Source organism: Lissotriton vulgaris, chromosome 2_1 (genome assembly GCF_964263255.1).
Source record: "Lissotriton vulgaris chromosome 2_1, aLisVul1.2, whole genome shotgun sequence".
NCBI classification, from domain to species: domain Eukaryota; kingdom Metazoa; phylum Chordata; class Amphibia; order Caudata; family Salamandridae; genus Lissotriton; species Lissotriton vulgaris.
In genome coordinates, this window is record NC_141687.1 from 1,883,052,377 (window position 1) to 1,883,078,457 (window position 26,081).

The 26,081-nt window shown below is 47.1% G+C and overlaps 1 pseudogene; it reads right to left on the bottom strand.

Annotated features, from left to right (window-relative positions):
- Positions 1-471: 471 nt before the first annotated feature.
- The window catches only part of LOC147733468 (kinesin-like protein KIF20B), a 90,588-nt pseudogene continuing 64,978 nt past the window's right edge, over positions 472-26,081 (bottom strand).

A 26,081-nucleotide genomic window follows, 5' to 3' on the forward strand; every position in this document is an offset into this window, starting at 1 on the left:
AATATGGCGACCCCTGAACTCTGCTCTTTCACCCTGTAATATACTCTCTCAATGTCCCTGTTAAGTGGTCTAGTGGCACCGGCGGAGATGGAAAGACACTGTCAGGTTCTTTAATGTCTTTGCTGGAAAATCAAGAGGAGAGCTCCAGACGTCACAGTAATGGAAGGTGAGCGCAAAGGTCACCCGTGAGGAGTGCCGCAGCCTTTGCAGGGAGGGCTTCTCTAATAAGTGAGGTATACATGCTTGTCAAACGCACAGGCTCGCTGGCCGAGACAACATAACACAAGAGATGACATATTTATTCTGTCATTTACTATGTGATCAGTACAGTTTTTTTATTGCATAATGAAGAGTGGAGACAAAACAGGTATGGGGGCTGACCCAAGCAAGAGTTAATTTGTTTAGCTGAATCGAAGGGAATTCTTTTTTTTTTTTAAATTACACATTAACAGTTTGCAAGATGAGAGTTGCCTATTTTGCTGTTTTAGCCCGCAGTTGTCTCTGCATTATCAGGTGGTCGCTTTCCTTTTTTAAAAATTTTTTAAAATCTTTTTATTGAGCAACATTCAATCAAACAAAAAATACAGTAATAAATAATTGTCAAATGTATTTAAAATACTTCAAACATTTTAAAACTTCAAAAAGAATAGTCAAGCATATTAATAACTAAATCACCCATAAAAAGGAAATGATATCATAGCAAAAAAAGGAAAAAAACAAAATTGAATATATCCAATATCATACATTTCAGTAAATTAAGCAGTAAATTAAGCAGTGTGATCCTATCAGATCAGGATGAGACAATAAAGGCAGGAGGCCTCACATTAGAGTACCAGTTAGAAATTGGGGCCCAAATCTGGTTTCCAAGAAGTCGAGTTTTTTACCCCTAGTGCCATAGATTGAGATCTCCTGTTTGTAAGTGGCCAGAAATCGACCTAGCCACATCTGAAATGTAGGTGGCTCTAGGTCCTTCCAACGAGCAGCAAGAATAATACGCAAAATTGCAGTTGCTAAAAACATGGACCTTTGCTCCTCAATACTATGACCCGGAGAATCATCATGTTCCATCACATAAAGGGTTACTGAATCTCGTATATTCCGTCCAAAAACCTGGGCCCAGAATCTCATAATCATCATTTTTAATAAATCTAGTTTGGGGCATTCGGCGAACATGTGAATTAAATTCGCTTGAGGTTGTCTACATCTTGGGCAGTTGTCATCAGCCCTTAAACCCCAGGAAAACAATTTTGCCGGTGTATAATAAATATTATATATAACTCTATAGTATTGAGCTTTAAGGTTGGAGGCAATAAACAGTTTTGATGATAGGGCCAAAGAGAAATCAATATCTATATTTGGATTACCCAACCTTAGAGCCCAAGCTTGTTCCACCCGCTCCAAATCATCCTTAGTATTTTCAATCAGTAATTGATATAGGCTACCTATACTAGTAGATCGTTTTCCAATGACTGAGAAAAAGTGAATATTGTCTAATTCTATTCTGGGAACACAATTACGAATACCCGTAACTACTTGGAAGTATTTAAGAAAATCAGTAGCAGGAATAGTATATTTCTGTTGAAGCCAATCAAAGGTGGTAGTATTTTCTGGGCTTAAAAAATCTGCCACTGTCTTAATGCCTATGTTTTCCCACCTCCGAGAGGTGCTATCATTAAGGCAGTCCGGAAGGATCGAACTATTCCACAAGGGGGTGTATTTTGTAAATTTTGGAATATCTAGTTGTTTAGATACAGATTTCCAAACCTTCCACGCATCAGTAATTACCTTTAACTTAATTTTTTTGAAGAACAATGGTTCAACCTGCCTTAAGAATAGCCCCTGGCATTTGGTCCCAAGGCTAAACTCATAAATGGAGGGGATATAAAATGCTCTAGTAGTTGGAGTAGGTATTTTACAATTTAACAGAGGACCCATGTGTTGAATGAGTGTTGCCCATAAATATAGAGTTAAGCTAGGGATAGCTAACCCCCCTAAAGGTAAAGTTAGGAGAGGTAGGGCTCTTCTAATCTTCCCAAAACTCCAGATGAACTTGGGCATGGAGGAGTCAAGAATCTTAATAAAGCTACCTCCAGCCAATAGCGGAATTGTTCTGAACAAGTAGAGTATTCTTGGGAAGGTATTCATTTTTAAGTAGTTAGCCCTTCCAATTATAGACAGATGTAAATTGACCACTCTCCTAAGGTCTTCTTTTATTTTATTGATCAAAGGGGTGTAATTAAGATGGTTGATTTCATTCACATCAGAGGATATACAGACACCTAAATATGTTGCATGTTTCACTTTATAAGGGCTTTCAAATGTCGAATTATTTGTACATGGGACCATTGTTTTATCCCTGTTAAGGGAGTAACCTGAGTGAATGCCAAAAGTATGAGTAATTAATTCAATTTCACTGATTGCCTCAGTTGGGTTTGTTGTTAATACGGCCACGTCATCGGCATAGGCCAAAATTTTTGTCGAGAACAGGCCCACCGTAACAGGTTGAATAACGGGTGAGGAAAGTAATTTTAAAATAAGGGGATTGATATAAAGGGCAAATAATATCGGGGAGCAGGGGCAACCCTGCCTTGTGCCTCTTTGTATCTCAATAAACTCAGAACCACAGATGGAAAGTTTTGCCTTTGGACCTACATACAAGGCCTTTATGGCTTCAATAAATTTATACCCAAAATTATTAAGTTCCAAGATGTTCCACAAAAATTGCCAAGAGACACGGTCAAATGCCTTCTCGGCGTCGAGAAGGATCATCGACATCCTGCCCCCCGTGGCGCCCATGATGTCAAAGAGGGTAATGGCTCTACGGGTATGATCTGTGGTGCCCTTTCCCGGAATAAAGCCATGCTGCCACAGGTGATCGCTTTCCGTTGTATTTTTAACTAGAATAATTTGATGAGAAGGAATGTCCATAGGAGCTGAAATATCAGTCGTGTACAGTTTTCTCCTGCTTCGCTTCGGCCTGGATTGATTTTCTTTAGTACTTTCTTCCACAACAGCCTTCACGGAACTCATGGTTTCAATCAGCTATTTTTTATGCTTTACTGTGGAAAATGGATGGAGAACTGTACAAGAAATCTCCGATCTTTTGCAAGGTTCCATCTTATTTTGCTGATGATGTACTTGACGTAGAGATTTGTTTTTTTAAAGCAGATCCTCATTTGTTTAATGCCTTTTGGTTACCAGCAGCAGGACTAGAAACAGGACACTGTGTGTTGGCACTTCTTGGTGTCGCATTTTTCTAGTTTTCAGTCTTGACAAGGTCCTCGTCCATCTCTTGGCTCTTCTGCTTCCTCAGGGGCCGGCTGATCTCGACAGTCACGGGCATGGTGCTACCCTGGTGCTTGACCTCCATTTTGTTGGGCGTCAGCGGCGTGAACTCAATCTCTAGCTGCGGTTTGGGAAACCTGCTCGTTTTCCCGTTTTCTGTAGAGAGCGCAGACGAGTCCAAAACAACATCCGAATTGTCCTCAGATTCATCAATAGAAGAAGACATTTCACTAAATTGACTCGAGGAGTCGGATTTCGTTTGAATCAGAGTCTTATTATCGCTTTTCGGGACACATGGCGCAGGTATTTTCCTGTTCGGCGTTTGTTCCTCAATTGCCTTTTTTGGAGAAACCAACTTTTTGGCTTCAGTTACATTCATAGAGCGAAAGACAGGTAAAGTTGTAGTTTTAAAAGTATCAGCAGGATGGAGGTCTTGTGCTGTTTCTTTGTTATTTGCAGCCTGGGTCCTCGCAGAATCTTTCATCACATTGTTGGATTCCACTTCTGGAACACGCAACATGTTCCCTTTCAATTGTTCTATTTCCTTGTCTTTCTCCATGTTGCTGGAAACCAAATTCCTCAGCTGGACTTCCAAGGCAGCCATCAGCTGATCCTTTTCTTCTCGCCACTTCAGCAGGTCTTTGTCCTTCTCAGTCAACTGAGCAGTAAATGCTTCAAAATCAGTTTGTTGTTTGAGATGGCGCTCCCTATCTTCAGCTAACTTCTGCAATTCTCGGTTTCAGTGACTCTCTTCTTTTGCCAGGGATATAAGTCCCATTTTTTCTTCCATCCATTTCTTTCAATCAGCATTATGTTTCTCTTCACAATCCTTTAGCGCTTCATGAAGCTTGATGTTATACCTTTATTCCTACAAGTGGATCTCCTCCTTAGCTGCTCTACTTGAAATATACCTCCTGGCTACCTCTGCTCATCTTTGGAATTTACCTTACAACACTTGGATAGTTCCGAGCTCGTAGGATTATTCAGAACATTTCTCTCATTTGCTATTTGATGAAATTCATGACTGAGCATAATGTTCTCAAGCACCCTGCAGCTGTGCTTCCACTCTTCCAGTTCAGCAGTCAGTTTTGTGACCTCTTCTGTTTTCGCTACAAGAGCCTGATCCTGTTCATCTTGAGTTTGTTCCTGCTCCAAAAGGGTCAGTCACATGTCTGCAATTAGTTTTTCTTTGGCTTTGAGATCTGCACAATACTTCTGAATCAGCTTGTTCTTCTTGTTGTCCACCTGCTCCTTTTTAAGTAGCTGGATTGTTCTTTGTTTCATATGTGAATCCAAAGACATCTGTTTTTTAACTTTTTCAAACTCATTAATTTTGTTGGACATCATTCACTTTTCTTCCTGCATGGTGGATACCTCTTTCTCCACCTGCTATATTAGTTTTTTAGCATCAGCCAACTTCTCCTTAAGGTCTAAATAGTCCTCATTCTTTTTTTTCCAGGTCTAATTCCAGGGTATGTTCTCTAGCACAGCTGTCCGAGAGTTCCTTCTGTAACTGTACAATTTCTTGTTTTCTGATCTCCTATAGCTTGTCTTTCCCTCCAAGGGAGTCCTGAACAGCTATGAGCGTATTTTTAATTTCAGCCAATTCCTCTTTAAGTGCAATTTCCTTTTCAGTCAATGACTGAACTGTCTTCTCCGATTCCTGATATCTTTTCTGCATTTCTTCAACTGCTGACTTCTTATGCAGGATTTGTTCTTCCAAACTTTCATTTTTATCTTTAAAGGCCCTCACAAGACGATCTAATTCTAGTACCTTGTCTTCGTAACCAGACTTTTGTTTTTCAAGCTCTGCTAATTTACAGGTTACTTCGACCACATGTTTCTTTTCAAATTCTAAAAGACTGCTGCTTTCAAGCAGCTGCTTTCTTAATTGCTTAGTCAGGGTCTTCTCATTCTGCAGTTTCCCTAGATTTTCAGATTCACTCAATTTCAGTGTGAGTTCAATGTTCTCCATTTTAACTCCCTCGATGTCTTCCTTTAGACTTGCAAGCTGCTCTTCCAGCTTTTTTATTTGGCAGCTTGTTTTAGTGGAGACTTTTACTAAGTGCTGGCACTCTTTCCAAAGACTTTCTATGGCACAGTGGAAGGTGCTGCTATGCCCATCTGCATTAACGGAAGCATCAGACAATGTATTTTCACCAGTGCCTGTAGAACAGCTGTGTGTTGAATTTTCCAGATCGAAAGTTTTCATTTTCATTTCATCCTTGCTCAACAGGTCTATTTTGACTTGAATGTTTTGTATTTGAGATACCTTTTCTGAGATATTAGGCTTATTGTTTTCTACTTCTGCTACCAGTTTGCTAATATGTTCTCCTTGCTCCTTGTTAATTTCCTTTTGTGTCTGAAACTCTGAAACAATCTTTTCGCAGTTAGAGGTAATTTGTTGAACCTCTTTTCTTAATCCTAAAGCCTTTTCTTCGGATGAGGTTAATGCCTGCTGCATGCTTGACAGCTTCGATCTAAGCTCTTCCTTTCCTGCTCTTTCGCCTTGAAGTTCATCAGTCAGTTCAGCTATCCGATTCTGCTTTGCTTTTAATTTTTCTTCTCCTCTGTCAGGGAAGCTGTGCTGGTGATTCTCTTCTTTTTCATTGTCTGCTCCCATGGCGGTACTCAACCTCTGATCAGTTCCTTTCTTTGCAGGTGGGTGGTCCCAGAGGGCATGCCGACTCTCTAGAGGTGTTAAAAGTAAAACGTCAATCATAAACATTACCTGTGCCATCTTGTCTGATGGAAGTACCTACGTGCACATAAACTGCAGTCATTCTGACCAACCGCAGACGACAATCATAAACATTACCTGTACCATCTTGTTTGATGGAAGTTCCTACGTGCACATAAACTGCAGTCATTCTGACCAACCGCACCATTTTGTATTCCGTTGGTCACCTTTTTTTCAGCCTGCCCTTACTAGCATCCCTCTGACCAACCTGGTATGTGAGCTGGGGGCTATAAACTGACAAACATCAACTTGCTGCCACAAACTCGTTTTTCCTCTTATCTCTGTTTACAGGCAAACCCATGGACACCCTTACACAAACAGGTTCCAAATACCTAACAGACTCTTGCAAACATGGTTTATTGCACTGCACACAGCAAGACTTGTTTTTGCCAACAATGGACCTGTTTTTATCAACAGAACGGACTCTTAGATCTGGCCTGTCTCACATGTTTTAGACCCTGAAGCAAGGTCCAGCTGCAAGACTAAATTGTCTGTTTTGACCTGGGTGGGAGGAGAATTAATGTTGGGCTTGTGTAACCATGTTGATGAAACAATGTTGGGCTTGTGTGACAACCTGCCCGGGACGGAGACTCCAAGCTTGTAACCATGATAAATGAAACAAATGCATTGCGTCAAACCTGTATAAAAGGAAGAGCCAAAAGGAGTTGCCAGCAGAACACCTCCCTGAGACATCCCGGTGTCTGCAGTTGACGTAGTCTCCTCTTAAGAGTAATAAACCTTTTTCTTGTCTTCCAGTTTCCAGCGCTTGCCTCATTATTTTGGTAACAAACCCAAGGTGAATTAGAGGTGGGACCCTGCCATCGGGCAGCATTGGGGGTCTTAGAAGATTCGCTGCTTTTCACAAATTGGCGCCCAACGCGGGGCCATCAGCGACACGTGGGTCTGGTAGAGAGGTCCTAACGACGGAGTGAACGACTAAATGATTGGAGTGCACCTGCCTGAAAGAGACCCTCGTCTGGCTGCTGATCGACTGAACTTCACCGGTTCCGAACGGACCTCTCTCCAGTGACCTGCGGTCCTGACTGGGACCTTACAGGAATGCCGCATTGATTGTTGGAGTAAGAGGACAACCAGGCGCTGGAAGGGGAAGATGAAGAACTGTCCATAGGGTCCGGGTAAGGTCATGAAAAAACGACTTAAATTGATTGATTGATTGATAGAAATACTAGTATTCCTTTTTTGAGTTATTTGAGACGTTCCCTGCTTGCAAACAACGTAGAATAGGAATATTCTCTCTTTGCAGACAGCGAAGGACAGGTATTGCAGAGTTTTTGTCTAAAATTATTTGAGATGTTCGTTTTGACCGCTAAATACGTCATGCCTGTTTTCTCTAAATTGTTTGATTGTTTTGGACCGGACCGTTTGTTAGAGGTCAGTCATCCGGCACCGCCGGAAGGCACCCCTAACAAGGACATGTACATAAAATATGGATTAGCCATCGTAGCTTATAGCAAACTATGGCATACGTACACTAGGAAGGACCGGGTAAATCAGTGGCCACTGATGGGATCTTTCGATCCCGCTAAAATAGAAGCATTAGAATTAGCTCTCCACAAAAAGAAAGCTAGACCAGCCATGTTTGATAGTTTTGGTTTATGGCGAAAAGAGGCAGCTCAACGAAAGAAAAGAGACGAAGCTAGACAAGATAAAGAAACGCGAAAATCATCTTACCAAGCCTGTAAAAAGTTAGAACAAGAACTAAAAGAAAAGGAAATCGATAAAAAGGAACATGAATCAAAAATATCAGGTCAATGCCCTGTTAGAACGCCTTCAAATCTTTACCCCGAGTTACCAGCAAAACAGAGGGTAGATGATGATTTATTGTTAGGTCCCCCAATGATATACATGCCACCCCCTTATGCCCCTACTCATCCCGTAGTACAACGCCAGGACCCCCAAAGTATAGCTGGAAATGGCACGATCGCCTCAGTCTCCACTACCTCTGCTGCCACCGAGTCACCCACACCAAATGCCTTATCAAAGGATGCAGTAGTAGAGGTAGGAACAAAAGAAATAGGAGCACCCAGGGTCCCGTGCTTAAGTAAAAATGAGCGAGAAGGCTTTGATAAAATAGTTAAAACCCTCATAGATAGGAAAGAAACAGAAGAATATGTAACTGACATATGTACGTCTCTTTTATTACCACACCCTTACTGCATATGAAGAGAAGTACCAAGAGGGCCCGAGAGACTAGTGGCTCTCTATAGGAAGGTAGACATCGGAGATGAAGGCGATAACGATGTTGCAGAACTATTCTCATCCACACTAGAAGTATTGCGTCACCTCATAGAACAAGGACAGATAGATAGGGACAGGACAACTAAGATAGCAGGACCCCCGGTGGAAAAACCAGATAGCATGATTCCAATTAAAGAAGCTGCCCCTTACTGGGTACCTCCTAGAGGACAAGGGACTCATGTCGATATGAACCATCAAGACGCTAGAGGAGGTGTGGTCTACAATTGGGTGTACCAGCCATGGGACAGACAGGACATTTTGACAATCCGTAAATATTTACCGGATTTACGAAAGTACCCCACCGCCTTTTACACCGAGCTAGCTACTGCTCTGGGATCGACAATAATGACACTTGCCGACATAGACTTGTTCTTCAGGTTATGTTTGCCAGCAGATGTTTGGATACAGATTAGGAAAGTAGACCATACCGAACTGCTGGGTCATACCTGGGAACAACTCAACATACTAGATAAACAGCGGAACCCTGGTCAGAATCCGGTTAAAGCAATATTGGACCTCTGTTAGACCTGTCTGCTTCTGGGGAGACTCTAACCATTATTATTTATTTTTGTCCCCCTTAGCCTCCCAGAGTTTCTATTTTTATTTTTACATATGTCCATCAGGAATTTTTTAATGCTGTCAGGGGGCTAGGTGTTCCTTGGCGATGACGCCATTTTTCCCTCATAACCTGTGAGGCCTAGTCAGCCCCCTTGAAAATCTAGGGATCTCCAGAAACCTAAGATGGTGTCCACCAACTGCCATAACGGACAGTACTGGAGGACAGGTCCATAGGATAACATTAGGGAACTTTCTAGAATTGACTAGAGACTTCTGCAGGTCTCAGGCCACCCTATATAAGGCCAGTGACCAGCAGCCATTTTGTGCTGACCCAAGAGTGGAGGAGTGAGGCAGTGGTGAGAGGAGGTGGACACACTGAGAGCAGCTAGTTTGTCTCTGAGGCTGACAGTTTCTTCAGAGGGTTGTTCCCCCTTCAGCCTCTGACCAATCCCTCCCCATACAACAATTGCTGAGAAGAACAGCCATCTGAGTGTGAAGGGAGACCCTTCTCAACCTGCACCCCAGTGGAAGCTGACAGGACACTCTGTCTGAAGATCATTCCCACATCCCCTGCCCAGCGCTGCACCTACCAGTGTGACGAAACAGCTGTGGACCCCTTGACGTGCCCTGGTGAGGTCGGGGAACCGTGAAGCCTGTTGTGACCTGAGGAGCGAGGGCGCCGTGTGTGCACATCCTTCCTGAGAAGCCGGAGTGGGAAGTGACTGAGGAGGAGCAGCGGCGCTGCTACGATCGGCTGTAGGACCCCGGGGGCACCGGCCGCGGTAAATTGACGAAGAAAGCGCTTCCGCGCATGTCCCCCGCGAGTTCACTGCTGCGGAGGCAGGCCCAGGAGAGTAGCGACCCTAAGGTGAGCAGCGGCCGCTAGAGGAGGCGGGAGCGAAGGCGGAGCCATCGAGGAGCAACGCGCATGCCCAGAGGTTCAGCGCGATCATCGGCTTGTCTGAGGAGACACCGGAAGGATTCCCGGAGCGCCGCCTCGGCTGTATTAGTCCCCTGCGCTCGAGCGCTAACTGTGGAGCCAGCGCCTGAGGAGAAGAAGACTGACCGGCCCCCTTCCCCTAGCGCCCTGCTAATAAACGAGTCATCGCGCTGATCTGTAACAAGGCCCCCTTGCTCAGCGCTATTAAGTGGAAGCGCGCTTGGGGCTGAGGAAGTCAACAAGTTTCCCCCCCCCCACGCCAGCAACAGGAAAGCAGCTGGTTGGGGAAGCCCAGGAGTCGGGTACCAACTAGAGACCTGTGGACTGTGGCGTACCTGCCACTAAGACAGTAAGGAGAGTGGGGGTGAGGAAGGAAAGTGCTGGGCACTAGTGAGTAAAGTTAAAAGAAACCTTATCAGTTCTAGCGACAAACAGGGGGGGACCCTGATCACTTTTGGTCATCTTTAATTCTAAACTATGACATAGTAGATAAGGGGATAGAGATCATAGCCCTGTATATGATAGAATAACCAGTGAATTGGCAGGTTCAATTGGTGAAGTATTGCTGACATTGTGTATTAATGTAAAGTAACCCTGCTTTGTGTGAACCTTATAGGATCCTGTTAATTCCAAAAGAGTTTCCTTTACTCATTACTGAATCCTTGACAATAGATGTGTTATACTGTAATTTCTCCACAGCAAAGAGGAGTGACATGTATTGTTTTTCGCAGACAAAAGTGTAATGATTATTTCTAAGAGTAACTGATGTCGTATCCTGTATAAATTGAATCCAAAGAGTCATATTATTTTTATAAAGGTAACGGTATTTTTCCAAACATTGGTGTTGTGTCTTTTGTTTTAGTGGTTCATCACTGAGTTACTGTGAGTGAGACTTGTAAGTACTTAACCAACGCCTTGAGTTAGCTGTAGCCACTACTGTGCCAAGCTACCTTATGTAGACTTGGGTAATCTAGGTCCAACATAATTGGTGTTTCAGCGGTGGGATCACGGATTTGTACTTACACTCACTTATTAGTAACGCAGTGCCAACCACGAGACCTCACCTGGAGTTTTCTCCCTGCGGCCCTCCTAATTTAAATTTTGATTTTTCTAAATTGATTTCTGGCGGTGGGTGGAGGTTGACCCCAGGTCACTTTGTGGATTTCTCCTGTGTAGCAGTTTATACTCCAAATAGAAATGGAGATAAATGTGGAAGAGCTGGAAAATTATACTGTGACCCAATTGAAGGAATGGTGTCAGCAGCAGGGGGTGTTTTTCAAGAAAGGCGCCAGGAAAGTTGAGCTGCTGACCAGTATCCGGGCATGGGTAGAGGCTCATTCCGGGGAGGAGGTAGATCCTGAGGGGAGTGACAAGGACACTGTCCTGGAGACCGCAACACTGTACCAGTCGGGAGGGGAGAACCTTGTAACAGGTCCTAGGACACCTTCCAGAGTGGGCAGTAGTGTTTCAGAGAGGGGCCTGACCGACGCCGAGTTAGAAGATAGGAGGGAAGAGAGGAGGATGAGAATAGAACTAGCCAGGATGGACATGGTGAGGGAGGAAAAGAGGTTGGAGCATGAGCGGACCATCAAAGAGATGGATTTACAAGCCCTAAATCTACGAACCCCCAAATCAGAGAATGGTGGTAGCGATATCCAGACCAACACCAGAGAACCCAGACCGTACCTACCAAAAGATATTATGGCATGCTATGTACCCAGTGATGACATTGCCAAATGGCTAGCCGCCTACGAGGTCTCACTGAGGGCCCATGGGATTCTGGAAGTCCACTGGGGGGGTGGGTTATATAAATACATGCGCCCCACTGGCAGGGATACTTTGTTGGCCCTAGATCAGAGTGAACAGACCTACTACCCGGCTATGAAGTCAGCGCTGCTCAGGAAGTTTGGGTTGACCCCTGAGAAATATAGGCAAAAGTTCCGGGGCAGCTACAAGCTAGGCACGCAAAACTGGGTAGATTTTTTTGACTACTCCAGGAAGGCCCTGGAGGGTTGGGTAAGAGGCAGCGAAGTAGGAGACTATGAGGGACTATATGACCTCATACTCAAGGAACACCTACTCGAGAAGTGTCTTCCCGAACTAAGACAGCATCTGGTGGACAGCAAGCTGACCAGCCCCAGGAAGCTTGCTGAGGAGGCGGACATCTGGGTTAGTACCCGGGTGTCGACTAAGGGGACTGGAGGGGATTCCCAGAAGCATGGACAGGGCGCCCCCAGAAGAAAGAGGGAGGGGAAACTAAGAGGGAGTTCTCAAAAGGGCCACAAAATACTTCGCAAGGAAGGGGCAGAGGATTCATCCCTAAGAGTAACCCCCCTCGCAACCCTACCCCTGGCCAAAGCCAGCAGCCAAGGGTTGTTCATTGTTTTGAGTGTGGTGGTGTGGGACACTATAAAGGAGATGTGAGATGCCCAAAAAGACCACCCCCTCCCACTGGAGGAAAAGCCCCGGGAATCACTAGTGTAGTGCTCGGGGAGGAGATGCCTTTGGTTAATGGAGGGGAGCGGGCGGGTGTCACTTTAGTGTCCCTGGGAGATAAGGAGATGGTTCCAAAGACCCAACTGCCCTCTAATACTACTAAGTATGAGCAGTGGGTCACCATCAATGGCCGTAGAGGGGAGGCTCTGAGAGACACAGGAGCCAGCATGACTATGGTAAGGAGTCAGCTGGTGTCTCCAGAGCAGGTCATCCCAGATGTACTCCATCCCGCCGTAATGGCTGACGGCAGATTGGGCCACTACCCGGTGGCTGAGGTTCCCTTTGAGTGGGTAGGGGTTGCAGGTCCACTTCGAGTTGCCGTAAGCCCTGCCGTGCCTGTTGACTGCCTGTTAGGGAATGATATGGAGCACAATGCTTGGAGGAGGGTGGAGTACCAGACTCACTCTGAGATGCTGGGACCCCCTGACTGGACTTGTGTCAGCACAAGGTCAGCGACTGCCCGAAGGGGGAGTTCACTTACGCTGGAGCCTGGAACAATGGCCCAGCCGGCTGCCAGAGAGGAGAAGGACAGGAGGCCGGAGGACCCTGCCTCGACATCTCCACCTCGTGAGACAGATGGACCACCTGCGGAGGTGGATCTGGAGTCCACAGGGGAGAATGTTGCTTCCCTGGAAAACCTACCCATCCCTACTGAATGGCATGTGGAGGGAGGTCCTTCCCGGGAAGAATTCTGTGAAGCTCAGAAAGAGTGTCCTACTCTCGAGGGGCTGCGGCAACAGGCCAACGCCCAGGCAGCAGGAAACATTGAAGGGAGCTACCGGATTTACTGGGAGGATGGACTCCTCTACAGTGAGCCCAAGGCCCCTGGCCATGGTTCAGCCAGAGCCTTGGTGGTCCCTCAATGCTTTAGAGCCTTTCTACTGGAACTGGCTCATGAGATACCATTGGCAGGACACCTAGGACAGGACAAGACCTTTGCCCGGCTTGTCCCCCACTTCTACTGGCCTCGAATGAAAGTGGCGTCCGATACATATTGTCGGACGTGTGTGTCTTGCCAAGCCAGTGGGAAAACAGGGGTGAAGCTAAAAGCTCCCCTGGAACCACTACCTGTCGTTAGCACCCCCTTTGAAAGGGTGGGCATCGACATTGTGGGGCCATTGGATCCACCAACTTCAGCTGGTCACCGGTTCATACTGGTTCTGGTGGATCATGCCACACGGTACCCAGAGGCAATACCTCTGAGGACCATCACTGCACCTGTGGTGGCAAGGGCCCTGATGGGGATCTTCACCCGAGTGGGTTTCCCCAAGGAGGTTGTGTCCGACAGGGGGACTAACTTCCTTTCAGCGTACATGCGGGCTATGTGGAAGGAGTGCGGAGTTACCTATCGGTTTACCACTCCTTATCACCCACAAACCAATGGTCTTGTGGAAAGGTTTAACAAAACCTTGAAAGGTATGATACGGAGTCTACCTAAGAGCCTGCGGAGGAAATGGGACGTCCTCCTACCCTGTCTCTTGTTTTCCTACAGGGAAGTGCCGCAAAAGGGAGTGGGCTTCAGCCCCTTCGAACTTTTGTACGGGCACCCTGTACGGGGACCTCTCAGCCTGGTGAAAGACGGATGGGAACGGACTCCCAGGAAGCTTCCCCAGGACGTGGTGAGCTACATGCTGGCCTTCCGGAGCCAAATGGCTAAGTTGTGGAAGCAAGCTTCAGACAACTTGGAGGCCAGCCAAGCAGTTATGAAAGAGTGGTATGACCACAACGCTCACCCAGTGGAACTGGAGCCTGGACAGAAAGTGTGGGTGATGGAACCTGGAGAGCTAAATGCCCTCCAGGACCGTTGGACAGGCCCCTTTGAGGTTTTGGAGAAGAAGGGGAAGTCCACCTACTTGGTGGATCTTAAGACCCCGAGGCAGCCCCACAGGGTGCTGCATGCCAATCGCCTCAAGCCACATCATGAGAGGCCCGAGGTTGTCTTAATGATGGTAACCGATGGAGCAGAGGAAGAAGAAAGTGAACCTCTCCCTGATCTTCTCTCGTCCCAAGAAAAGGATGGGTCGGTGGAGGGAGTCATTCTCTCGCCATCCCTAACTCCTGAACAGCAGAGTGATTGCCGCCAGATCCTGGAGCAATTTTCTTCTCTGTTCTCCCTTGTCCCAGGTAGGACCCACCTGTGTACCCATGATGTGGACACAGGAGACAGCCCACCTGTGAAGTCTAAAATCTACCGGCTGTCGGACAAGGTGAAGGCCAGCATCAAGAGTGAAGTTGCCAAGATGCTGGAACTGGGAGTGATTGAACCTTCTGGAAGCCCTTGGTCTAGCCCGGTGGTTCTGGTACCAAAAGCTGCCCCACCAGGCACCACACCTGAATTGAGATTCTGTGTGGACTACCGAGGCTTGAACTCAGTAACCAAAACTGATGCACATCCCATCCCACGGGCGGATGAGCTTATTGACCGGCTGGGAGCTGCTCAATACTTAAGTACCTTTGACCTAACTTCAGGGTACTGGCAGATTTCCCTTACCGAGGAGGCGAAGGAAAGGTCAGCCTTCTCTACACCTCAGGGACACTACCAATTTCGTGTGATGCCCTTTGGGCTCAAGAATGCCCCTGCCACTTTTCAGCGGCTGGTGAACAGGGTCCTTTCTGGAATGGAAGCTTTTTCTGCTGCATACCTGGACGACATTGCTGTCTTCAGTAGCAGCTGGGAGGACCATTTGCAGCACCTGCAAGCTGTTCTTCATGCCCTGCAACAGGCTGGCTTGACAATCAAGGCCAGCAAGTGTCAGATCGGACAGGGGTCGGTGGTGTACCTAGGTCACTTGGTGGGCAGAGGGACGGTGCAGCCCCTCCAGGCAAAGATTGAGGCTATCATCGCCTGGGAGCCCCCCAAGACTCAAACAGAGGTCCGAGCCTTCCTGGGCCTCACTGGATACTACCGTCGCTTCGTGAAGGGGTATGGCACTATCGTGGCACCCCTCACTGAACTTACTTCCAAGAAGCAACCCCGACGGGTAGTCTGGACGGAGGCTTGCCAGCGAGCCTTCATGACCTTGAAACAAGCATTGTGTTCCGCTCCCATTCTCAAGGCCCCTGATTTTGCTAGAGAATTCATTGTCCAAACAGATGCGTCAGAACATGGCATTGGGGCAGTGTTATCGCAGCTAAATGATGAGGGCTTGGATCAACCAGTGGTCTTCCTGTCCAGGAGGCTACTCCCCAGGGAAAGGAGGTGGAGTACAATTGAGAGAGAAGCCTTTGCGGTGGTTTGGGCTCTGAAGAAGCTGCGGCCATACTTGTTTGGCTCGCACTTCCTAGTTCAGACTGACCATCGCCCCCTTCGTTGGCTGATGCAAATGAAGGGGGAGAATCCCAAGTTGCTAAGGTGGTCCATCTCCCTACAGGGAATGGACTTTAGGGTGGAACACCGACCTGGGACGGACCATGCCAACGCAGACGGTCTATCCAGGTATTTCCGCCTTAGTGATGAGGACTCCCAAGGGGTTGGGTAGTTCTCCCCACTTTCAGCTGGGGGGGACGCGTGTTAGACCTGTCTGCTTCTGGGGAGACTCTAACCATTATTATTTATTTTTGTCCCCCTTAGCCTCCCAGAGTTTCTATTTTTATTTTTACATATGTCCATCAGGAATTTTTTAATGCTGTCAGGGGGCTAGGTGTTCCTTGGCGATGACGCCATTTTTCCCTCATAACCTGTGAGGCCTAGTCAGCCCCCTTGAAAATCTAGGGATCTCCAGAAACCTAAGATGGTGTCCACCAACTGCCATAACGGACACTACTGGAGGACAGGTCCATAGGATAACATTAGGGAACTTTCTAGAATTGACTAGAGACTTCTGCAGGTCTCAGGCCACCCTATATAAGGCCAGTGACCAGCAGCCATTTTGTGCTGACCCAAGAGTGGAGGAGTGAGGCAGTGGTGAGAGGAGGTGGACACACTGAGAGCAGCTAGTTTGTCTCTGAGGCTGACAGTTTCTTCAGAGGGTTGTTCCCCCTTCAGCCTCTGACCAATCCCTCCCCATACAACAATTGCTGAGAAGAACAGCCATCTGAGTGTGAAGGGAGACCCTTCTCAACCTGCACCCCAGTGGAAGCTGACAGGACACTCTGTCTGAAGATCATTCCCACATCCCCTGCCCAGCGCTGCACCTACCAGTGTGACGAAACAGCTGTGGACCCCTTGACGTGCCCTGGTGAGGTCGGGGAACCGTGAAGCCTGTTGTGACCTGAGGAGCGAGGGCGCCGTGTGTGCACATCCTTCCTGAGAAGCCGGAGTGGGAAGTGACTGAGGAGGAGCAGCGGCGCTGCTACGATCGGCTGTAGGACCCCGGGGGCACCGGCCGCGGTAAATTGACGAAGAAAGCGCTTCCGCGCATGTCCCCCGCGAGTTCACTGCTGCGGAGGCAGGCCCAGGAGAGTAGCGACCCTAAGGTGAGCAGCGGCCGCTAGAGGAGGCGGGAGCGAAGGCGGAGCCATCGAGGAGCAACGCGCATGCCCAGAGGTTCAGCGCGATCATCGGCTTGTCTGAGGAGACACCGGAAGGATTCCCGGAGCGCCGCCTCGGCTGTATTAGTCCCCTGCGCTCGAGCGCTAACTGTGGAGCCAGCGCCTGAGGAGAAGAAGACTGACCGGCCCCCTTCCCCTAGCGCCCTGCTAATAAACGAGTCATCGCGCTGATCTGTAACAAGGCCCCCTTGCTCAGCGCTATTAAGTGGAAGCGCGCTTGGGGCTGAGGAAGTCAACAAGTTTTTCCCCCCCCACGCCAGCAACAGGAAAGCAGCTGGTTGGGGAAGCCCAGGAGTCGGGTACCAACTAGAGACCTGTGGACTGTGGCGTACCTGCCACTAAGACAGTAAGGAGAGTGGGGGTGAGGAAGGAAAGTGCTGGGCACTAGTGAGTAAAGTTAAAAGAAACCTTATCAGTTCTAGCGACAAACAGGGGGGGGCCCTGATCACTTTTGGTCATCTTTAATTCTAAACTATGACATAGTAGATAAGGGGATAGAGATCATAGCCCTGTATATGATAGAATAACCAGTGAATTGGCAGGTTCAATTGGTGAAGTATTGCTGACATTGTGTATTAATGTAAAGTAACCCTGCTTTGTGTGAACCTTATAGGATCCTGTTAATTCCAAAAGAGTTTCCTTTACTCATTACTGAATCCTTGACAATAGATGTGTTAAACTGTAATTTCTCCACAGCAAAGAGGAGTGACATGTATTGTTTTTCGCAGACAAAAGTGTAATGATTATTTCTAAGAGTAACTGATGTCGTATCCTGTATAAATTGAATCCAAAGAGTCATATTATTTTTATAAAGGTAACGGTATTTTTCCAAACATTGGTGTTGTGTCTTTTGTTTTAGTGGTTCATCACTGAGTTACTGTGAGTGAGACTTGTAAGTACTTAACCAACGCCTTGAGTTAGCTGTAGCCACTACTGTGCCAAGCTACCTTATGTAGACTTGGGTAATCTAGGTCCAACAACCTCCCTGACAAAATAGTGCAGAAAGTGAAATCGCTGATCCCAGAGAAAAAGATAGACTGGTCCATAGTAACCACTTGCTGCCAGAAACCACAAGAGGATGTCTCAGTATACTTCTCCAGATTTGAAACTGTGTTCTCCGATTACAGTGGACAAGACATGTCCACTGCAACCGGACACCACTTACTTGTGCAGAACTAAATCAAAGGACTACTGCCAGATGTATCCCAGAAACTACAAGCCAGCGAAAGTAGTTGGGAAGCATCTAAACCAGGGGCCAATCTCCAAATGGCCCAGTACTACAAGCATCAGAGAAAAGAAAATTACAGGGCTACAGAAAGGAAAAAGAAGGACTTGAAGGAAAGGGTAATGATAGCACAACTCCATGGGACGAATACAGGAAGGGAGCAATATAGGGGAGGAAACCAGCACAATACCCCTAGAGTACAGCCACCTAGGAACAATCCATCAACGTCATACGTAGGACGTCAAGACCTAGGACAGGATCAATGTGCATTTTGCAAAGAATATGGACACTGGGAATCCCAATGTTAGGAGCTGGTAGGGGCAGAGGGGTAAGGGAAATAGCAAGTGAACAGAGAGGAAGAGGACGTGGAAGAGGGTATGCGAGTGAAGCAAGCGAGGAAAGGACAGGAAGAGTGAACACAATTGACTATCCCAGACAGAATCAGTACCAACAGAAAGATTACGACAACACATACGACTTTGCATAGGACAGCCAAGGGCAAGGGAGGGATCCAGTCGAGCTCTATGTTGATCAGCAAGGCCCTTATCTTACCGCTGAGCTCCTGAGCACAAAGTCGCCATTTTTGGTAGACACAGGAGCAACACGTAGTACACTATCCAAACAACTGATTTCAAGGGCACCCTTGTCAGGCTCACATGTGACCTCAATAGGATTTGACGGTACGCCCTCCATCAACCCTTTGTCCCGACCAATCCCTTTTAATCTTGACAGCAATGGCGTCAAAACAACATTCCTCCTCTCATCTAACACCCCAGACGCCATTATGGGTCTCGACCTTTTGAAACACTTCCATGCGACTATCATATGCTCACCAGACGGAGTGCGTGTCATCCTGTATGACAACCCACAACGCCATAGAGAGAACCCTTTTTAGCACATGTTTTTCATCTCCGAGACTGACGCATCCCTACTAGACACTTTGTCATCACACTTTTGGGTTAGGGCTGATTCAGACGTAGGACGAATGATGATTGACCCAGTACACGTAACAATACGACAGGACGCAACCGTACCGAAGGTACCGCGGTACAAAATATCGCCAGAGGGTGAGAAAGCACTGACAGAGATCATACACTCTTTCGTATAGGCAGGGGTGGTAGAGGAAGTAGTGAGCAACATTTGTAACAGTCCCATACTACCGATTGTAAAGAGACAGGGAGAGGGAGACAGGAAAGCCTACCGCTTCATCATTGACCTGCGGGAGGTAAACAAAATCGTAGTGCCACAATACCCAGTAGTTTCCGACATCATGACAATTTTGACTTTAATCCCCTCCACTGCCACCACCTTCACCGTGATTGACCTCAAGAACGCCTTCTTTTCCATACCTATACCCGAGGACAGCCGCTATCTTTTTGGATTTACCCTCAATTCCCGTTTCGGATAGATTTTGTAGAGCACCTCAGGGGTACACTGAGAGCCCAAGCATCTATAGCCAGGCACTTAAAAGACAGTTGGACCATACAATTGCCAGATGGAGTGGCTCTAATACAATATATAGACAACATCCTTCTAGCAGCAGACACCATACCAATAGCCGTCACAGCCACCATCAAACTACTCCATTTACTTGCTGAGAATGGTCACAAGGTCTCCCGAAAGAAATTGCAGTTCTGTAAATCAAAAGTGACCTATTTGGGTCACCTTTTATCAAACGAAGGGAGAAAACTAACGCCTGACAGGATCCAGACAATTCTAGACACCCCTGTCCCCAAAAATCAGAAGCAAGTCCGCTCTTTAATAGGCCTCACCTCGTTTTGCAGACAGTGGTTACCGAACTTTAGCCTCATTGTCAAACCCCTTCTCTCCCTCCTAGTTAAAGACATCCCTCACCTCTCCCATGGACCCCTGAATGCCATTCAGCCATTAAAGAACTACGCAATGTCGTTTGCTCAGCGCCAGTCCTAGGAACCCCAGATTACTCCAAATCATTCTTCCTCTACACACACGAAAGGGAGGATGTGCATTGTCTGTCCTAACACAATCAATTGGTCACAAACAATGCTCTTGTGCATATTTCTCTGCCACCCTCGACCCAGTAGCCAGAGCACTGCCAGCGTGCCTGCACGCTGTGGCAGCTGTAGCAGTATCAATACGCCAGAGCGAAGGAATAGTGCTCTCCAATCCAGTCACTGTTTTAGTACCCCATGCAGTCGACACACTACTGAACTAGACCAAAACCCAACACTTGACTAGCGCCCGACTGACAGGATATGAGTTGACCCTGCTAGCACCGCATATTACCTTAAAGAGATGCACCACCCTCAATCCAGCCACACTGTTACCCTTACCCGAAAATGATCCTAACATGGCTCCACTACAGGACTGTGTGACACTAACTGATGAACAAACAAAGAGTAGAGTAGACCTCAGAGACACCGCCTTTCTAGAGCCAGATGGAGAACTATGGGTGGATGGTTTGTGCATCAGACTCCCCGACGGCACCATCTCAGCTGCATACGCTGTCACCACAGCCCAAACCATTCTAGAAACAGCCTGTATTGCCCAACGTTCCACCCAGGCAGCAGAACTCATTGCACTCACACAAGCGTGCATCTTAGCGACTGACAAGACAGTTAACATATACACCGAAAGCCAGTATGCCTTCGAGGTGGTTCACCATTTTGGGATTCTATGGGAAGAAAGAGGGTTCCTGACTTCACACGGTACACCCATCCTGCAAGGAGATGTAGTCTCCGCCTTGACGGAAGCAGTCCTCTTTCCCAAAAAGCTAGCAGTGATAAAATGCCAAGCTCATAGGAAAGTGACAGATCTCATTGGACAGGGAAATGCGCTAGCAGACGTTACTGCCCAAGCCACGGCAGAAGACAGAACTACGACACGAATGTATGTGACCAGGTCACAAGCTGAACAATGGACTGACGCTAGGACCACTGTAAGGGACATACAGACTACAGGCACACAAGATGAATTGACAGAGTGGGAAAGGGTGGGACTAAAAGACAAGGAAAACTGCTGGAGAACTAGAGACGGGAATAAATGGCTGTTACCCAATGCCTATCTAATCCCGATATTGACCATGGCACATTTACCAGCACACATAGGCTCCACCCCCATGATTGAACTAATCACCAGAGTATGGTATAATGTCAAGATAGCAGAATCTGCAAAATGCCTAGTACAACAATGTATAGTCTACCTACAACACAACACTGGAAAGTGGACAGTTGTACCACAGGGAGGGTTGGGCCTCCCTGACCACCCCTTTGAAGTCATTCAAATGGATTACATCCAACTAGAGAGATGCCATGGTCTACAATATGCCCTGGTGGTTGTGTGCGCTTTTAGCAAATGGGTGGAGGCATATCCCACCTGCGACAATACTGCCATAGCCACTGCAAAAGTGTTGCTGAGAGAGTTCTTCCCCAGATACGGCCTTTGCAGAATTTTATGGAGCGTCAACGGCCCCCACTTCATAGCCGAGGTGATACAGAACATACTGAGAGGGTTGGGGGTAAAACAAAAGTTCCATGCTGTCTTCCATCCCCAATCAGCGGTCCTGATAGAGAGACACAATGCAACATTGAAACTAAAGCTAGCCAAAATAGTTGACACGACCGGGTTGAAATGGCCCGACGCCCTTCCATTGGCATTGCTATCAATGCGTTCCACCCCAACCAAACACAGACTGACCCCGTATGAAGTGGTCTTCGGCAGGCCTATGAGCATTTGGGCGGCACCAAGACCCACTTCCATTAATGATGTCCCGAACATATTAATGTCAGATTATTTGCATACATTGACAAACGAGCTAACAATTATCCACCAACAGGTGCAGCAGGCCTTGCCTGACGTATCCAGGGGCCCAGGACATGTGATAAAGCCTGGAGACTTCATCCTACTTCGTAACTTCCAAAGAACGAAGGATCTGGAGCCCAGGTGGACGGGCCCCTGGCAAGCCCTGATCACCACTCGAACTGCCTTCCGAGTGGAAGGAAAATGAAACTGGCTGCATGCCCATCACTGCAAGAAAGTCCTTCCAACGCTGGCAACCTGTGAAGAGGTGGAAGTGTAAGAGGAAGTACTCGCGAAAGACCGACCAGCTCTGAGTTGCTACCCACAAGAAGACACCCTCCAACTGTCTGAATTTCCCGACCCCACGGTGCCATTCAAGAAAGGGTACAATCTAAGATCAACGAAAGGAGGGGGCTCCAATGACCAGACCAGTAACTGAGTTAAGGTCTCAGATCAGTAGCACAGTCAACCAATGCTACCAGGAAAAGCACGGACAAAAGTCTGTGGTCCTGCCAGTCATTGAGCCTCTCGAAGATGATGGAAGAAACTGAGCACCTGAACAGCAACCGCAAAGTCACCAAGACTGCCAACCTGCACAGCACAAAGACAATTGCACTTGTAGCAGCATTTCTCACCTGTATCCTGCTAATGGTCACCTTCTGGATTATTGAAGAAAATGCTCCTGCATACAGAACAATGTCACCCACCATGCAACCAACCACCAAGAAAGAACATTATCTGGTATCACTGTCGCCACATCTCCGAGAACGACGCAAATAATTCTGGAATAATTCTTTCGTGCATATGCTGCACCTGCACAATCTTGCCACCAATGCCACTAACTGTTGGGTCTGTGGGCTGCTACCACATGCCACTGAACATTCCATCCCTTTCGTCCCTTCACCCTTTCCTGTTCACGGATCTTGCCTTTCCTGGATGATGCTCCTACAAGAAAGTTACAAAGACAATGCCACTTCCGATGGGACAATCGCTCAGTTCTACAACGAGTTATGGCTAAACAAAACAGGAAGAACAGCCGCTCCCTTTTGCCCTCACACCTCCTATGCGACATTCCCAATGAATGTCCCCTACAAAGAACGAGTGGAAATAAAAGTGTTCAATAATCCTGTCAGAGCCACATTTTCCTACCTGAAGAAAAGAACTGCTGCAACACTGACTGTGGCCCTATCTGTGGTGAACGTCTCTGGCCCTGTATGCATTGAAGGCCGTGGGAGTAAGATTGTGGGTCACAGCACTTGTAACATTGTAAGGACTTTGAACACTGCCAACCCTCCAGCATTTGTTGCATCACCCAATATGTACTTTGTCTGTAGAACCAAAGCTTACACCTGGCTCCCAAGAAACTGGAGGGGCAAGTGCTACATCGCCTTTGTTTTGCCACCAACCTACAAAACCCCTGCAGAGCATCATCAAGAAAAGCGTTCTAAAGACACTGATCAAGCAGGCTCTGCCGCATCACAGTTCCTTGACGCAGCAAAAGGGCTCGTCCCGCTATGGGGTCCGATGGCAAACAGCAGAGACATCAGACATCTGTCTCAAGTGGTAGAAACCACCCTGAGTGTCATAGCTGGTATTCTCACCAACAACACTGCCGAGCTTCAAGCGGTCTGTCTGGTGGTCCTACAAAACCGCATGGTTCTGGAAGTGGTACTAGCGGACCGTGGAGGAGCATGTCGCATTATTAGTGGCAGTTGCTACATATACATCCCTGATAATTCACCCTCTGTCTATGAAGCAATCAAACATCTCCACAGACTGTCTTAAGAAGTTCATCGAGGATCAGAGCCTTGGACAATTGGAAGTTGGCTTTGGGGCATCTTGAAGGACTGGGGATGGAAAATCTCAATGTTTCTCTTGGTCCCAGTATTGGCAATATGTGGTTGTTGTTTGGGTGTACACTGTATTCCACCTTTGTGTTCTCTTTGCATAAGTACCTTGCGTCCTAAGACTATGGACACTCAGCTAACAAAAATTAGAGTAATGTATGAACAAGAGATACAGTACATTATGGATTTCAAAATAGACTGACAAGCTGGCTAGTTATGTTCAAAGGGGCGACTGTTAAAAGCAAAATGACAATCATAAACATTACCTGCGCCATCTTGTCTGATGGAAGTTCCTACGTGCGCATAAACTGCAGTCATTCCGACCAACTGCAGCCATTTTGTATTCCGTTGGTCACCTTTGTTTCACCCTGCCCTTACTAGCATCCCTCTGACCAACCTGGTATGTGAGCTGGGGGCTATAAACTATTGCCACAACAAACATCAACTTGCTTCCACGAACTCGTTTTTCCTCTCATCTCTGTTTACAGGCAAACCCAATGGACACCCTTACACAAACAGGTTCCAAATACCAAACAGACTCTTGCGAACATGGTTTATTGCACTGCACACAGCAAGACTTGTTTTTGCCAACAATGGGACCTGTTTTTATCAACAGAATGGACTCTTAGATCTGGCCGGTCTCACATGTTTTATACCCTGAAGCAAGGTCCAGCTGCAAGATTAAATTGTCTGTTTTGACCTGGGTGGGAGGAGAATTAATGTTGGACTTGTGTAACCATGTTGATGAAACAATGTTGGGCTTGTGTAACCATGTTGATGAAACAATGTTGGGCTTGTGTGACAACCTGCCCGGGGCGGAGACTCCAAGCTTGTAACCATGATAAATGAAACAAATGCATTGCGTCAAACCTGTATAAAAGGAAGAGCCAAAAGGAGTTGCCAGCAGAACACCTCCCTGAGACATCCTGGTGTCTGCAGTTGAAGTGGTCTACTCTTAAGAGTAAGAAACCTTTTTCTTTTCTTCCAGTTCCCAGCGCTTGCCTCATTATTTTGGTAACGAACCCAAGGTGAATTAGAGGTGAGACCCTGCCACCGGGTAGCATTCGGGGTCATAGATGACTCGCTGCTTTTCACAAAGGGTGCTTTATTTCAGCTGAAGAAGCCACGGGGGGCAACGCGGCTGGATTGAGTCTTTTATGCCACCACCAGGAATGCACAGCATTTCACCTTTCATATACCGCACTGTTTTATCATAGTTTTCAAACTAAACTCAGCTCTTTCTCCCTGTCATATACTCCTTGTTTTTTTTCTTTAGTTCTTCTTGAGTTTGTGAAAGTTCAGAAGTAAGTTGAGCAAGTCTTTTTTCTTAAAGCTTTTTCTCTTCACCTCCAGGAATTGCTTTAATGTGCAAGTGATTCAGAAAAGGGGGTGGTAATGAACAGAGTGTCTGAATTAAGCAGACCACTCTTACCCAGTCCAAAGATCAGGGCTTGATCCATCACCGTTTTTTAGCTCACTGCACCATCCCAGCTCAGAACTTGGCTATATGCAAATTAGTCTGACCCTGGCCCAGTGCATCATGGGAACAGGGCAGACCAAACTACCAAGCCAATTCTTATACTGGGAAGGAAACAAGCTACCGGGGACCGGTTTCTGGCATTTCAGCCGTCTTCGGCCCGGCTTGCTTGAATCCTGATGGTGCAATGAGCAAGGGACTCACATCTGAGTATACCCTTCCACGCTTATGGTGGACAAAAATGATTCAGAAAAGGGGGTGGTAATGAACAGAGTGTCTTAATTAAGCAGACCACTCTTACCCAGTCCAAATATCAGGGCTTGATCCATCACCGTTTTTTAGCTCACTGCACCATCCCAGCTCAGAACTTGGCTATATGCAAATTAGTCTGACCCTGGCCCAGTGCATCATGGGAAGAGGGCAGACCAAACTACCAAGCCAATTCTTATACTGGGAAGGAAACAAGCTACCGGGGACCGGTTTCTGGCATTTCAGCCGTCTTCGGCCCGGCTTGCTTGAATCCTGATGGTGCAATGAGCAAGGGACTCACATCTGAGTATACCCTTCCACGCTTATGGTGGACAAAAATGATTCAGAAAAGGGGGTGGTAATGAACAGAGTGTCTGAATTAAGCAGACCACTCTTACCCAGTCCAAAGATCAGGGCTTGATCCATCACCGTTTTTTAGCTCACTGCACCATCCCAGCTCAGAACTTGGCTATATGCAAATTAGTCTGACCCTGGCCCAGTGCATCATGGGAACAGGACAGACCAAACTACCAAGCCAATTCTTATACTGGGAAGGAAACAAGCTACCGGGGACCGGTTTCTGGCATTTCAGCCGTCTTCGGCCCGGCTTGCTTGAATCCTGATGGTGCAATGAGCAAGGGACTCACATCTGAGTATACCCTTCCACGCTTATGGTGGACAAAAATGATTCAGAAAAGGGGGTGGTAATGAACAGAGTGTCTGAATTAAGCAGACCA